Source organism: Myxocyprinus asiaticus, chromosome 33 (genome assembly GCF_019703515.2).
Source record: "Myxocyprinus asiaticus isolate MX2 ecotype Aquarium Trade chromosome 33, UBuf_Myxa_2, whole genome shotgun sequence".
Lineage (NCBI taxonomy): Eukaryota > Metazoa > Chordata > Actinopteri > Cypriniformes > Catostomidae > Myxocyprinus > Myxocyprinus asiaticus.
Window position 1 is genome coordinate 13,222,854 of NC_059376.1, and position 12,458 is coordinate 13,235,311.

General features: G+C 37.7%; 1 long non-coding RNA gene across 7 annotated transcripts; it reads right to left on the minus strand.

The window, feature by feature from the left end:
• Positions 1-820: 820 nt before the first annotated feature.
• Positions 821-12,251, minus strand: LOC127424323 (uncharacterized). Of its 7 annotated transcripts, none has more exons than XR_007894458.1 (10): positions 12,134-12,251; positions 8,877-9,377; positions 7,916-8,077; positions 6,790-6,912; positions 6,387-6,626; positions 3,644-3,768; positions 3,230-3,444; positions 2,816-3,015; positions 1,410-2,439; positions 821-1,281 (listed from the first exon to the last, which is right to left on the minus strand). It is a non-coding gene; the product is annotated as an uncharacterized LOC127424323 (long non-coding RNA). The 7 variants fall into 7 exon arrangements; XR_007894460.1 differs by having other exon boundaries at positions 1,410-2,129; positions 2,279-3,015; XR_007894459.1 differs by having other exon boundaries at positions 1,410-2,151; positions 2,279-3,015.
• Positions 12,252-12,458: the final 207 nt, after the last annotated feature.

Here is a 12,458-nt window from a genome sequence, read left to right on the forward strand (position 1 = left end):
ACTAACTGTATCTTAAAGTCTTGGCTAGAAAAAAAGCTATTAAACATTTAGCCACACCGTTATTGCCCAAGAAAAAAGATCACACAAAAAAGTGAACACCTGTTGACCTTATATGGGGTAAGTTGTCATAATAGCAACCTGCCATTAAACAGCCTAGGCTTTTCAAAAGTTAGAGTTAATTGAACACACCATGAACTTTCGTGACAACATGCCTCAATAGCAACAGAATAGAACTTGCCATTATAGGCTTTTCAGCAAAACAATTATGAAACAACAAAACTGTAAAAGGTAATATATGAAAATATCAAACAACTGTTATGGCCAATAGAAATGTTGTGTTAATGTGTTGAACATTTGTACACATTTTATGAATTAATGATTTGTATCAAATGTAAAAATGTATAAAATACATAGGCCTAAACATGACCCCTCCATCCATCCCCTCCCCCCTTTCATTTAAAATCTACATTTATTATATAGTTGACACTTACTTTAATGAATCCCAGTGTGGTTTTATTTTGTTCACTTGTTTACCAAATACCTATTATAAAAATATGATATTAGATTTTTTGATTGGAAGATAGAATTATTCTAAAACTTATTTGAAAGTAAGAGGGTTTTGAACTAGGAACCCACATATAAAACCAAATTTAGAAAGAACAAAAATTTGTGTAATTGGACTTTTGACTCAAAACCTATAGATATAGCCCTTATGACAACTTCCCAGGGTGACGACTAGCCCTCCCATTGACATGATCAATAGCAATTAATTTCGTACCAACCAAACCAGTCAAAAATGAGACTTTGTTTAAATCATGTCTGACATGTGTACAATAATAAAAATATGACTTTTATTTACAAATACCTTGTGTTCAACTTACATACAACTATAGGCTACAAAAAGTATGTCTAGCATAGCATAGAAAACATCATTATGTCATAATAAAAATATAATATACAAATCACTACGCATAGGTGCTTTAATTAAATAATATCTTATAAATGGGCATAATTATGTTTTACATTATAATGATTACATTGTATAGTTTTATGAGTCTCTGACTGCTCTCAGGAGCATTCGGTACAGTTCTATTTCATCTTTTACAACTCTGGGGAGGAACAATCCCATCATGCATGTGTTTGCATATGGTAGATGGCATCCACGCCTCTCTGGCTGGTAGAAGTGAATGCCGGTCTTTTGAGAGAACCCGAGTGGTGGGACATCATCCGCTCCAGTTATGAAAACCAAAAGCTCCTCAAAATGTAACTCTGTTTTTTTGTCTGTTGGGGGTTAGTTATGAAAAAAAAAAAAAAAAAATCAAGTCAACACAAATTGCAAGTACAAGCAATTGTAATGAATTCTCATCTTATTTCCTTCTCTATCTCTTTCATTCACTCTCCCGCCCTACCTCTTTCTTTTAAATGTAGAAGTGAAAGGAAAGTTGAAATGCAGTCAGTCCTTGTTTTTGTTTAACTAGTCTCATGTAGCCAGAATTTTGACTAACAAGTCTGGTCCTCATTGCAGATTATTCTGGCCAAGAACCACCCACAAAGACAAGAAGTGCCTGACAGGCATATGTGACAAAGTTTATTTAAATTGTTTTTTTATTTGTTTTGTTTTCCATGAAATTTATTGGCAAGATTATCTTAAACAGATTATAGCACAATGTTAGACTGGCATGTTATCATCTGTTTTTCTTTTTTTTTTTTTTTTTTGTCTGTCCAAAAGTAATAATTATACTTTATTTCACAGACATAATTCTACATAAATTAAGCCAATCATAATAGAACTTGCCAGAAAGTGCTTTCCAGTTTTGTGTAAAATATGCATCAGACAGTGTGAACGGACTTTGGGCGGTCTTGGGAATTCTGAGGCTTAGACTAATGTTTAACTACCTAACAAGTAACTCACCTTCAATCATCTTAAGGAGCAATTCCAATTAATGAATAGTCCCTTCCTCATCTTCCCTCTTCTTGGTCCCTACTTTACTCCAGTGGATTTGAAACAGGACTCTGAATGTGCTTCTTGACAATGAATCATGCATGTTGGTAAAGATGGACAGGAACTCAATCCAGTTAGCTTTTACCATATCCCAGAACTGTCCATAAGCATTCAGTCCTTCTGTGAACTGATTAAACATATTTGATGTACTGTAAAATTAACAGAGGTTGTTAGATTCTTACATATACAAGTGAAACTAAGAGTGAAATAAATTATCGGTAATCTGTTCATTTCTCATTAAATGGGAATCCATAATTTCCATATTTTTAGGCCTACCCAAGATATATGTAGTGTCGTACTGCATAGGAGTAAATTTTTGGTACATCTCGGATGGAAATGTCAGGTCTGTAAATTCCAGGAAAACCACATTCACATATCCAGTCTCCCTGCTCTCTTTACAGCTCATGGAGCTCAGCTGTCATTTTACATGATAAAATCTATAATAAAGAATAAGATGATATGAGATAGATGGATGGACAGATCGATCGATGGACGGATGGATGGATGAATGAATGAATGGATGTATGGATGGATAGACAGAAGGATGAATGGACAGATCGATGGATGGATGGACAGACGGTGGGATAGATGGATAAATGGATGGATGGACAGACAGATGGATGTACGGACAGATCGATCGATTGATGGATGGACGGATGGACGGACAGACGAACGGAGGAATGGATGGCTGGATGGATGATGAATGGTCGGATGGACGATAGAGATATGGGTGATGGATGGGTGGATGGATGGATAGGCAGATGGATGGATGGATGGATGGAGTGATGGATGGATAAACAAGTGGAAAGATACCTTTTGTAATTTGTCCTGGATTTCAGAATCTGGTATAAAGTACCAGTCAAAGTCTACCAGTGGACATTCCTGGGTACACATCAGCTGGAACAGGCAGGGATCAAGAGCCTTGAGTCCTGGTCCACCATGAGCCACAGAACAAGTGTCCAGGCTTCCCCTCAAAGATGCCCAGAGCGCGTTGCACCACCATCATGAGGATTCTGAGGCAAGGTAAAACAAAAAGACATCAAACGTCATTTCAAACAAAACTCAACCCTCACAAGTGTGTTTCCTCTGACTGAAAAGTAGTATATATTTCACTATTAGTCATATTGTAAAGGTGAAGTATTTAATAAAAATGTTTTTAAAAACACTGAATTGCTAAAATAATGATTGCTTTCAAACAGGTTTCCAACAGCATTTTAAGTGGCAGACCTGAAGAACTCTCTCCGGGGACCTCCACAGTCAAGAGCCTCCTCGCCAACAAATGTCACCAGAGGGATTTTGGTCCAGGAGAAATTGCAGTTGGAGAGAGCATCTTTGGCACTCTGCAGCAACTTATTTCGGTTAACCAATACTGAAACCTGCTCACTGGTGCTGAGATGCATGTGCTGAATCTCTCTGAGCAAAGACCTAATGTCCATGTCCTCCTGTTGGAGAGATTAAATATTTCTTTATAGTGTCTTATAGTGCAATGTCATGATAAGACAGAATGCAATTAAAAATGTGTCATTCACCTCTCTATGCACCATAATAATCTGGAGTTATACACAAGCTATTACAATATTGATATTATAAACACACAGTAAGCAGGCTTTTAGAATAATTAGATTATTGAAAGATTATTACCACTGAAGAGTTTTGGCTTAAATTTGAAAGGCAACTGCTGGTTGATATCAGTTGGTGCCTCCGTTGTTGTGCAGTAACAGGTGAAGGACAGCATGGTGGTGAGGACACATTTGTATTGTGGTCATCTGTGGGGGAAGTGGCATCTGAGTTTAATGTCAATGAAAATTGTCAAATGACAGGTTGAAAGAGTACCTTAAATGTGCACAAAGTGATTTTTTTCTAAACATTTAAACAGAAAGAAATGAATAGTATTTTGGAAAATTTTAAAATGATGTACACTAACATGGGATAAAGGCATATCGGTCTTAGAAAAAAGCTGCTTTATTCTAGATAGGGTGCTGGGCGCACATTCATAAGCATCACAAAGTTGAGGTCACATAACCAGCCAAAAATTTCTCATTTTATTACAATAATCTCCAGTAATTGTGCGCTTTCACTTGCGGAATACATTAATTGTGGCTGACTGCGATGATGGCATTTCTACAATGGCATTGGTAACTGAAAACGTTTGCTCTTGTGCAATGCTGAATCTACAGTCAGTGCAACATGAACAAAAAAATTACTGAGTGCATCTTTAAAACCTCAACAGTTGTTGTCTCCCTTATTTGAGGCATCCAGTTTAGGTCATAGAACCTCTACTAATGAGCTGATGAGTTGAACCAGGTGTTAAAGAGCCCATATTACGCTCATTTACAGGATCATAATTTTATTTTGGGGGTCTACTAAAATAGGTTTACATGCTTTAATGTTCAAAAAGCACATTATTTTTCTCTTACTGTACATTGCTGCAGCACCTCTTTTCACCCTTTGTCTGAAACGCTCTGTTTTAGCTCCTGTCACTTTAAAGCCCCCCTTTCCAAAAAGACAAGTCTACTCTGATTGGTCAGCTGGTCCAGTCTGTTGTGACTGGTCAACCGCTTAGAGCGTGTGTCGGAAATGTAACACCCCTTACCATAACCGAGTTTCAGCTCCCGAGGCTTCCTAATCAGCTGTAAACACTATTGTAACTACGATAACAGTGGTGTCAGTTTTGCCGTACCAGTTCGAGCCCGAGTCCGATAATGAAAGTTTGGAAGAACAAGCTGATTGACCCAAACCACCTCCACAAGCACGAATTGAGCAGGACGTTTCACAGTGGTACGTTTTTATTTTGTAGCTCTCTTACATTTCAGATGTGATGTTATAACTGTGTAATTTCTTTACATCACGGTAACAACTGTATGTCTGTCAACACAATGAAGTGTATATTTTTAATTTATTTAGGTGCACATGTGCCAGCTGTGCCAGAATGCCCAGTGAAGTTGAAAATGTCTACTGCAACGAAATACGAAAGGTAGTATAATAAAATACTACATTATGTAGCGAACTATGTGGAAACACCAACAGTAGCACACACATAACGTTATCTGTGATGGTGTAAAGCATAACTCTGCTTTTAAGCTAATTACGTTTTGATGCCAGAGCTATGAACGGAGAACAGAGGCTTACTCCCAGTTGGACATTACCAGGGGTATTAGAGAGTTTGCCCTGGACTACCGTGGATAGCAGCTGTAACATTACAGCTTGTAATTATAAGTAAACCTCACTTTACCACTGATAAAGACTCTTGAGATTGACAATTTTGTTATACCGTTTTAGGTAAAAGCCAGCCCACAGCTGAATAGTAAACCCTTACCAAAACAATAATGTTACATAGCAAGTTATCCGAGCACTACCATGGATTGCAGTTTGTAAAAATAAATACATATCCACACTTGATCACTATTTATGATAGTAAGAACAATAAACAATCTGCATAATTCTACACAATTGTAGGTAAAAGTGGGTCTGCAGCTGATTAGCAAAACTATTTCAACACAATAACATTAGCTAGCAGGTTAGCAGAGGCCTATAGCTGTTCACTGGGTGTACGCTGTAGCTACAACACAAAACTCCGCATTTGAACTCTCTATAGCAGATAAATCCACAAATAATCAAGCATACTTACAGGTTGTAATCCTGAAGTGCCAGATTGTCCCAACAAAGTGGGAACTGCCCCATCTTTCAGGACTAACCGTCTTGAAAATTCAACATTCAACTCTGCACAGTTCAGGAAGCAGTCCTTAGTAAAATTAAGGGAACACAGCAAAAGGTTGCAGTTGTACTGCTGAGGAATAGTGGTAAAAATGAAAAATGAATTTTAACCACTGATTCTTCAATTCGTCTGTCTTTGGAAGCCCATACAAAGGGGTTTTGCTTTTGCAGTGAAGAAAACAGCGTCTTCTCGAAATAGCAACAACACTAACCCAACTCATCCTGGCTTCGGCTATAACTACCTTTGTTTGAGGGCGGGCCAAATTAGCCCTTAGGAGCCCATAGTGACATAGCTAAGTCACAGAAGTAATGGCTGGACTGCAAATCAGGCGTTTCAGGCAGTTCAGGAGTAGTGTTTTCTGTGGGAGAGGGTAACTCTCTTTGGCGTGGACTTTGTGCTTTGTAAATTTGCAGACCTGCACAAACAGCTATATTACACACTAAAGGAAAGGTAAAATCCCCAAAAGCATAATAGGGCCTCTTTAAAGAGACATACAAAATATGTACAGTTGTATACTCCAGGACCGGGATTGGGAAATACCGCTTCATGTGATACAGTTAGATTTTTCTTGTTTTTCAAACATTCACCTTAATAATGGGCTTTGAGTGACAATTACAGAGTATTTAGAAATGCACTAAATTAATAAATAAATGGCAATTCTTACTATACCTCGTTTAGTACAATGTCTCTCCCGGGTATGATATAAAGAACACTCTCTCCCAACTCTTTTTTCAGCTTCTTCGGAGTGTTGCCGTGTAGTCTGCAAAGTCTTCCATATTTATCACCCTTTGCAGTACAGAAACCAATTGAATCCAGCTCAACCAAGGGATAGCTGGAGCAAATAGTGATTCAGCTCTCTCCAAGTCCAGTTTAGATCAACATGTCTCGTTGACTCACAAACAGGTATTCCTAAAAATAGGAATGGAGCACAGATTGAAAGATCTCAAATGTTTCAAATTGTTCTCATCAACTGCTGATAATTGAAACACTACGTGTTATTTGTACTACTGGAGAACCGTCACTGTTGGTACTACATTAAAAGCTGAAAATATAGGAAGATACTGTAATATACCTAAGCCAGCTCTTGTGAGTTCTGAACACTCTGCAGGGTTAGGAACAGTCTTCTGGTTGGCATACTGTAGGAGGAAGAGATTCAGTTCCCAGCAAGAGGATGTTTTCTGGGCTTTTCTGGTTTCTAATAGTAATAAAAAGGTAAATATAATTAAATCAGTATACAGGGCCTGAGGTATTCTTTGACTAAAACATTAAACTTCTCATACGACATTGCAATAACCACCCAGTCATGCGATTTGCACATTACAACATCAAGGTCAAATCCTTCCTATCTGAGCAAACCACACATCTCTTTGTCCCAGCTCTTGTCATCTCTAGACTGGACTACTGCAATGCTCTTCTAGTCTGCCTTCCTGCATGCACTATTAAACCTCTGCTAATGATGTACGACACAGCTGCATGCTTAATATTTGATGAACATGCAAGAAAACGCATGTTACACCTCTTTTTGTCTCGCTTTACTGGCTGCCATTTGTTACATAAAAAAGTTTCTAAATTCATTGGTTTTATTCAAGTTAAAAAAATTATTTAATCTGACTTAATCAACCTAAAAAATTAGGTTACACCAACAAAAGTATTTTTTATGAGTTAGATCAAGTAGAAATAGACCCTTAAGATAGCAGTTGTAGGTTACCATTTTTGTCAATGAATGTTCCCTCCAGAGGTGAATAGGTACCAACACACAGAGGTACAAAATCAAAATGATAATACTACTGAACGTTTGCTATCATATTCCAAACAGCCTTCAAGAAATATCTAAAGACACAACTCTTTGGTGTGCACTTGATTCACAATGCACATTGTCTGTGCATAACCATTTAGAAAAATAGACAGATCTAGAAAAAAGTAGTCTTTATTTACTCTTTCACTGTTGTATCACTGGGTTATACTTTCATCTTCTAGCTTGTGCTTTTCTGAGACATTTTTAAACTTTGTAGTACAACATTTTCATGTTACTGTTTCCTTGGATGTATCGCTTATGTTGTATTCCTCATTTGTAAGTCACTTTGGATAAATGCTAAATCTGCTAAATGCATAAATTTAGATGTAAAATGAAGGAATTTCTTTAATTAACAATGGTTAGACATTGACAATGCCATTGGACAATGAAAACCAGCACTCACCTGCTTTGTGTTTATTTCCTGATAAAATGAGACTAGAGTTGAGATGCTTTTCCTCTCGAACTTTATTCTCACCATCTGTAGTATGATCAACAAGCCAGTTAATGCCCAGTGTGGTGTTTAAGAGACAAACTGGGCATGATGTGCGACTCCCCCTCCTTGAGCCTACAGCACAGGAACATTAAATGTTTAACAAGAGACTTTTTGAATAAAACAAATTCAATTAGTCATTCAGAAAGCTGAAATATGTAGGGGAGATGGGGGCTAGTTAACACACTTTTTTACTCCAGAGAATATTTCACAGGCTAGGTTTAACTTTCAAAGTGTTTTTTAATTTATTTAATTTATTTTGCACAAAACATGAATATTAAAATTGAAGCAAATTTAGATTAAAAAAAAAAAAAAAAAGTGTGTACTTTCCCACAAATTAACATTTTTAATTTGGATATCAAATAATTCAATCAATTCTTATTTCATAATAAAATTATGAAACCTTGGCATGTTGTCATGGTAGGGTAGGTTGTCACAATGGAACCTACCACTTCACAGTCTCTTATAGGCTTAAACAGTGAACAGTTATGAAACATAAAACATTCCATAAAACAGCACAAATGTAAAAGGTCATATACAATATATGTGGCAACTTGACCCAAACTGGGATTTATGAAAAATGTCCTTGTTCTGAGAACACAGCTCAACCTTTCAGTTAAAATCTACCTTCATTAAAAAATGCTGCATTGTAATGCAATTTTCGTTTGGAGAGCAGAATTTACACAAAGTATTCAAATTTAATAGAGGTTTGAACTAGGTTTTTGATACAAAACCACTATGAGAAAAAAACAAATATTTGTGTAATTGATTGGACCTACTGATTTGTGTAATTGGAGTTACTAAAATACAGCCCTTGTGATAACTTTCCCTTGTGTAAACCAGCCCCCGTCTCCCGTATTCGGTGCGCACTTACCCAAAAGGCGCACTGCGCTTGTGCTCCCGTACAGATAAACGAAAACCCAAAGTGGTTTGTTCAGATTCAGTCCTGCTGCTTTGAGGTAATATCTATCTCCACTTGTCCCTTACATAAGAACCATGCCTGCATAGTTTATCCAGAACTGAATCTCTTCACTGCGTCTACACAAGTCCTCAGGCACTGGCACGACACAATAGCCCAGCGTATCCCTCAGCTCTAGTATAGAGGCAGGTGGGATGCTGTGCGTATTTGGGCAGATGTTGGTGAAACCTACGCGAAGGGCTCCATCCCAGGAAGAGGTGCAGTCCTCGATAAGCAAACACATCTTTTCATTCACCTTTACGGTGCGACTTAGAAAAGCCAAACCGTTCATAAAGAACGAATCGTCTCTGGACGCCAGTCGCCCTCCTTGGCTGATGGTCACATATTGGCCTCTCAGTTGCAGATGGAAAGTCATCGGACCCAGACACTGGCTGCCACACATGCGATCGTGCTCTGCTATAATGAAAATGTATCAAGGCAAAAGATATACACACACTGTACTGTAGCATTAATGTCTCAATCCATATTTTTACCATGTGATTAACACAAGCAAAGCAGGGGTTCTTAACAGGTGGTTCACCAACCCAACTAAATGTAAATAATATTAATCTGACATACAGCCATATATGAACATACATATGTAATTTTTTATAGAGAAAATTACAGTTTATATTTTTGGGCATATACTGTATGCACATATTCAAATTCCATTATTATTTGGGAAAGTAGGTACAGTATATGTTGCAGACATTTTTGTTGTATTTTGAAATATACAGTATGTCCTATCAGTGAAACTATAGTGTACATCAAACATATGCATAAACTACTGAAGTAAACAACTAAAGTCTATCTAGAAGTAAAAGACTATTCTATTTTTTTGTTTAGCCAGTATGGTTGATCTGCATACTTGCTGATTGTTCTCAATATACAGGTGCTGTATATTGACATTCTAATAATTAGAATGTCGTGGAAAAGTTCATTTATTTCAGTAATTCAACTCACATTGTGAAACTGGTGTATTACATAAATTCAATGCACACAGACTGAAGTAGTTTAAGTCTTTGGTTCTTTTAATTGTGATGATTTTGGCTCACATTTAACAAAAACCCACCAATTCACTATCTCAACAAATTAGAATATGGTGACATGCCAATCAGCTAATCAACTCAAAACACCTGCAAAGGTTTCCTGAGCCTTCAAAATGGTCTCTCAGTTTGGTTCACTAGGCTACACAATCATGGGGAAGGCTGCTGATCTGACAGTTGTCCAGAAGACAGTCATCGACACCCTTCACAAGGAGGGTAAGCCACAAACATTCATTGCCAAAGAAGCTGGCTGTTCACAGAGTGCTGTATCCAAGCATGTTAACAGAAAGTTGAGTGGAAGGAAAAAGTGTGGAAGAAAAAGATGCACAACCAACCGAGAGAACCGCAGCCTTATGAGGATTGTCAAGCAAAATCGATTCAAGAATTTGGGTGAACTTCACAAGGAATGGACTGAGGCTGGGGTCAAGGCATCAAGAGCCACCACACACAGACGTGTCAAGGAATTTGGCTACAGTTGTCGTATTCCTCTTGTTAAGCCACTCCTGAACCACAGACAACGTCAGAGGTGTCTTACCTGGGCTAAGAAGAAGAACTGGACTGTTGCCCAGTGGTCCAAAGTCCTCTTTTCAGATGAGAGCAAGTTTTGTATTTCATTTGGAAACCAAGGTCCTAGAGTCTGGAGGAAGGGTGGAGAAGCTCATAGCCCAAGTTGCTTGAAGTCCAGTGTTAAGTTTCCACAGTCTGTGATGATTTGGGGTGCAATGTCATCTGCTGGTGTTGGTCCATTGTGTTTTTTGAAAACCAAAGTCACTGCACCCGTTTACCAAGAAATTTTGGAGCACTTCATGCTTCCTTCTGCTGACCAGCTTTTTAAAGATGCTGATTTCATTTTCCAGCAGGATTTGGCACCTGCCCACACTGCCAAAAGCACCAAAAGTTGGTTAAATGACCATGGTGTTGGTGTGTTTGACTGGCCAGCAAACTCACCAGACCTGAACCCCATAGAGAATCTATGGGGTATTGTCAAGAGGAAAATGAGAAACAAGAGACCAAAAAATGCAGATGAGCTGAAGGCCACTGTCAAAGAAACCTGGGCTTCCATACCACCTCAGCAGTGCCACAAACTGATCACCTCCATGCCACGCCGAATTGAGGCAGTAATTAAAGCAAAAGGAGCCCCTACCAAGTATTGAGTACATATACAGTAAATTAACATACTTTCCAGAAGGCCAACAATTCACTAAAAATGTTTTTTTATTGGTCTTATGATGTATTCTAATTTTTTGAGATTGTGAATTGGTGGGTTTGTTAAATGTGAGCCAAAATCATCACAATTAAAAGAACCAGAGACTTAAACTACTTCAGTCTGTGTGCACTGAATTTATTTAATACACGAGTTTCACAATTTGAGTTGAATTACTGAAACTTTTCCACGACATTTAATTTGAGTTGCACCTGTACATACACCAGAAGTGTAATATTGACGTGTCTCTAACTTTCATGTTATGAATCAACCTCATGTAACGTGGGTGTCTTGCAGAGAAGACGCAGGAGTACATTCTTCTAGTCTTTAATTATAAACGATGGAGTAGAACAATCGCAGGAGTGGAAACAGAAGATAGGCTCAATAGTAATTGCTGGAGTGGAACAAACACGAAATCTTAACATTCAAGCGAAGCTTAACATAACACCTCGTAACGAAACACTTCAAGGACTGACAAAGCCTTAACGAAATTAGAGGGTATTTATACACTGAGAAACTAATGAGAGAATAGAAGTCAGCTGCAGATGATAAAGAACTGATAGAAGTGATTAGGGCAGTGAATCCTGGGAAATGGAGTCCGGGGGAAAACTTCAAAATAAGAGTCCTTGAAGAGAATGAGGGAGACAGACTGTGACACCTTACACTTTAGTATTTTTTTATTTGTATTATTATTATTATTATTATTATCATTTTTTAATTATGTGCAACATTCTAAAGTGCCTTGTTTTTACAATAATTGTAGTTTACTTTTTACCTATCAAAATGCTTCTACTTATATGTACAATTTTATTCTTCATATATACATCATAAAAATCATGTGCCAAGCTGTACCTTACAGTGCAGTAACTACTATACCTTCTCCCCTGACAAATGAAAGTTTATGCTCTTGACCAGTTACTTACTCATTGTTGCTCTCTCTTCACCTCACGAAAATGATCCTCATGCTCACGATAAACCTTACAAGTGTTCCTTAAAAAACTATTTGAGACTCTAGCTTGGACTGTGAATCCAAGCAGTTTTCCACAGAATAAAGCCTGTTTAACTAGTTGCACTTGAATAACATAAAGAGGAGCAAAGGAGAGGGTGCGGGCTAAAATGCAAGTGTAGCACAGTTGTGAAAATTACTCACTGTGATAGATGTTTGTGGAATTTCCATATAACACTGAAAGAGGTTGTTAAGGACACCCCACTCCTACTTTTAATGTGGTATGACGTTTAGCCCATTAT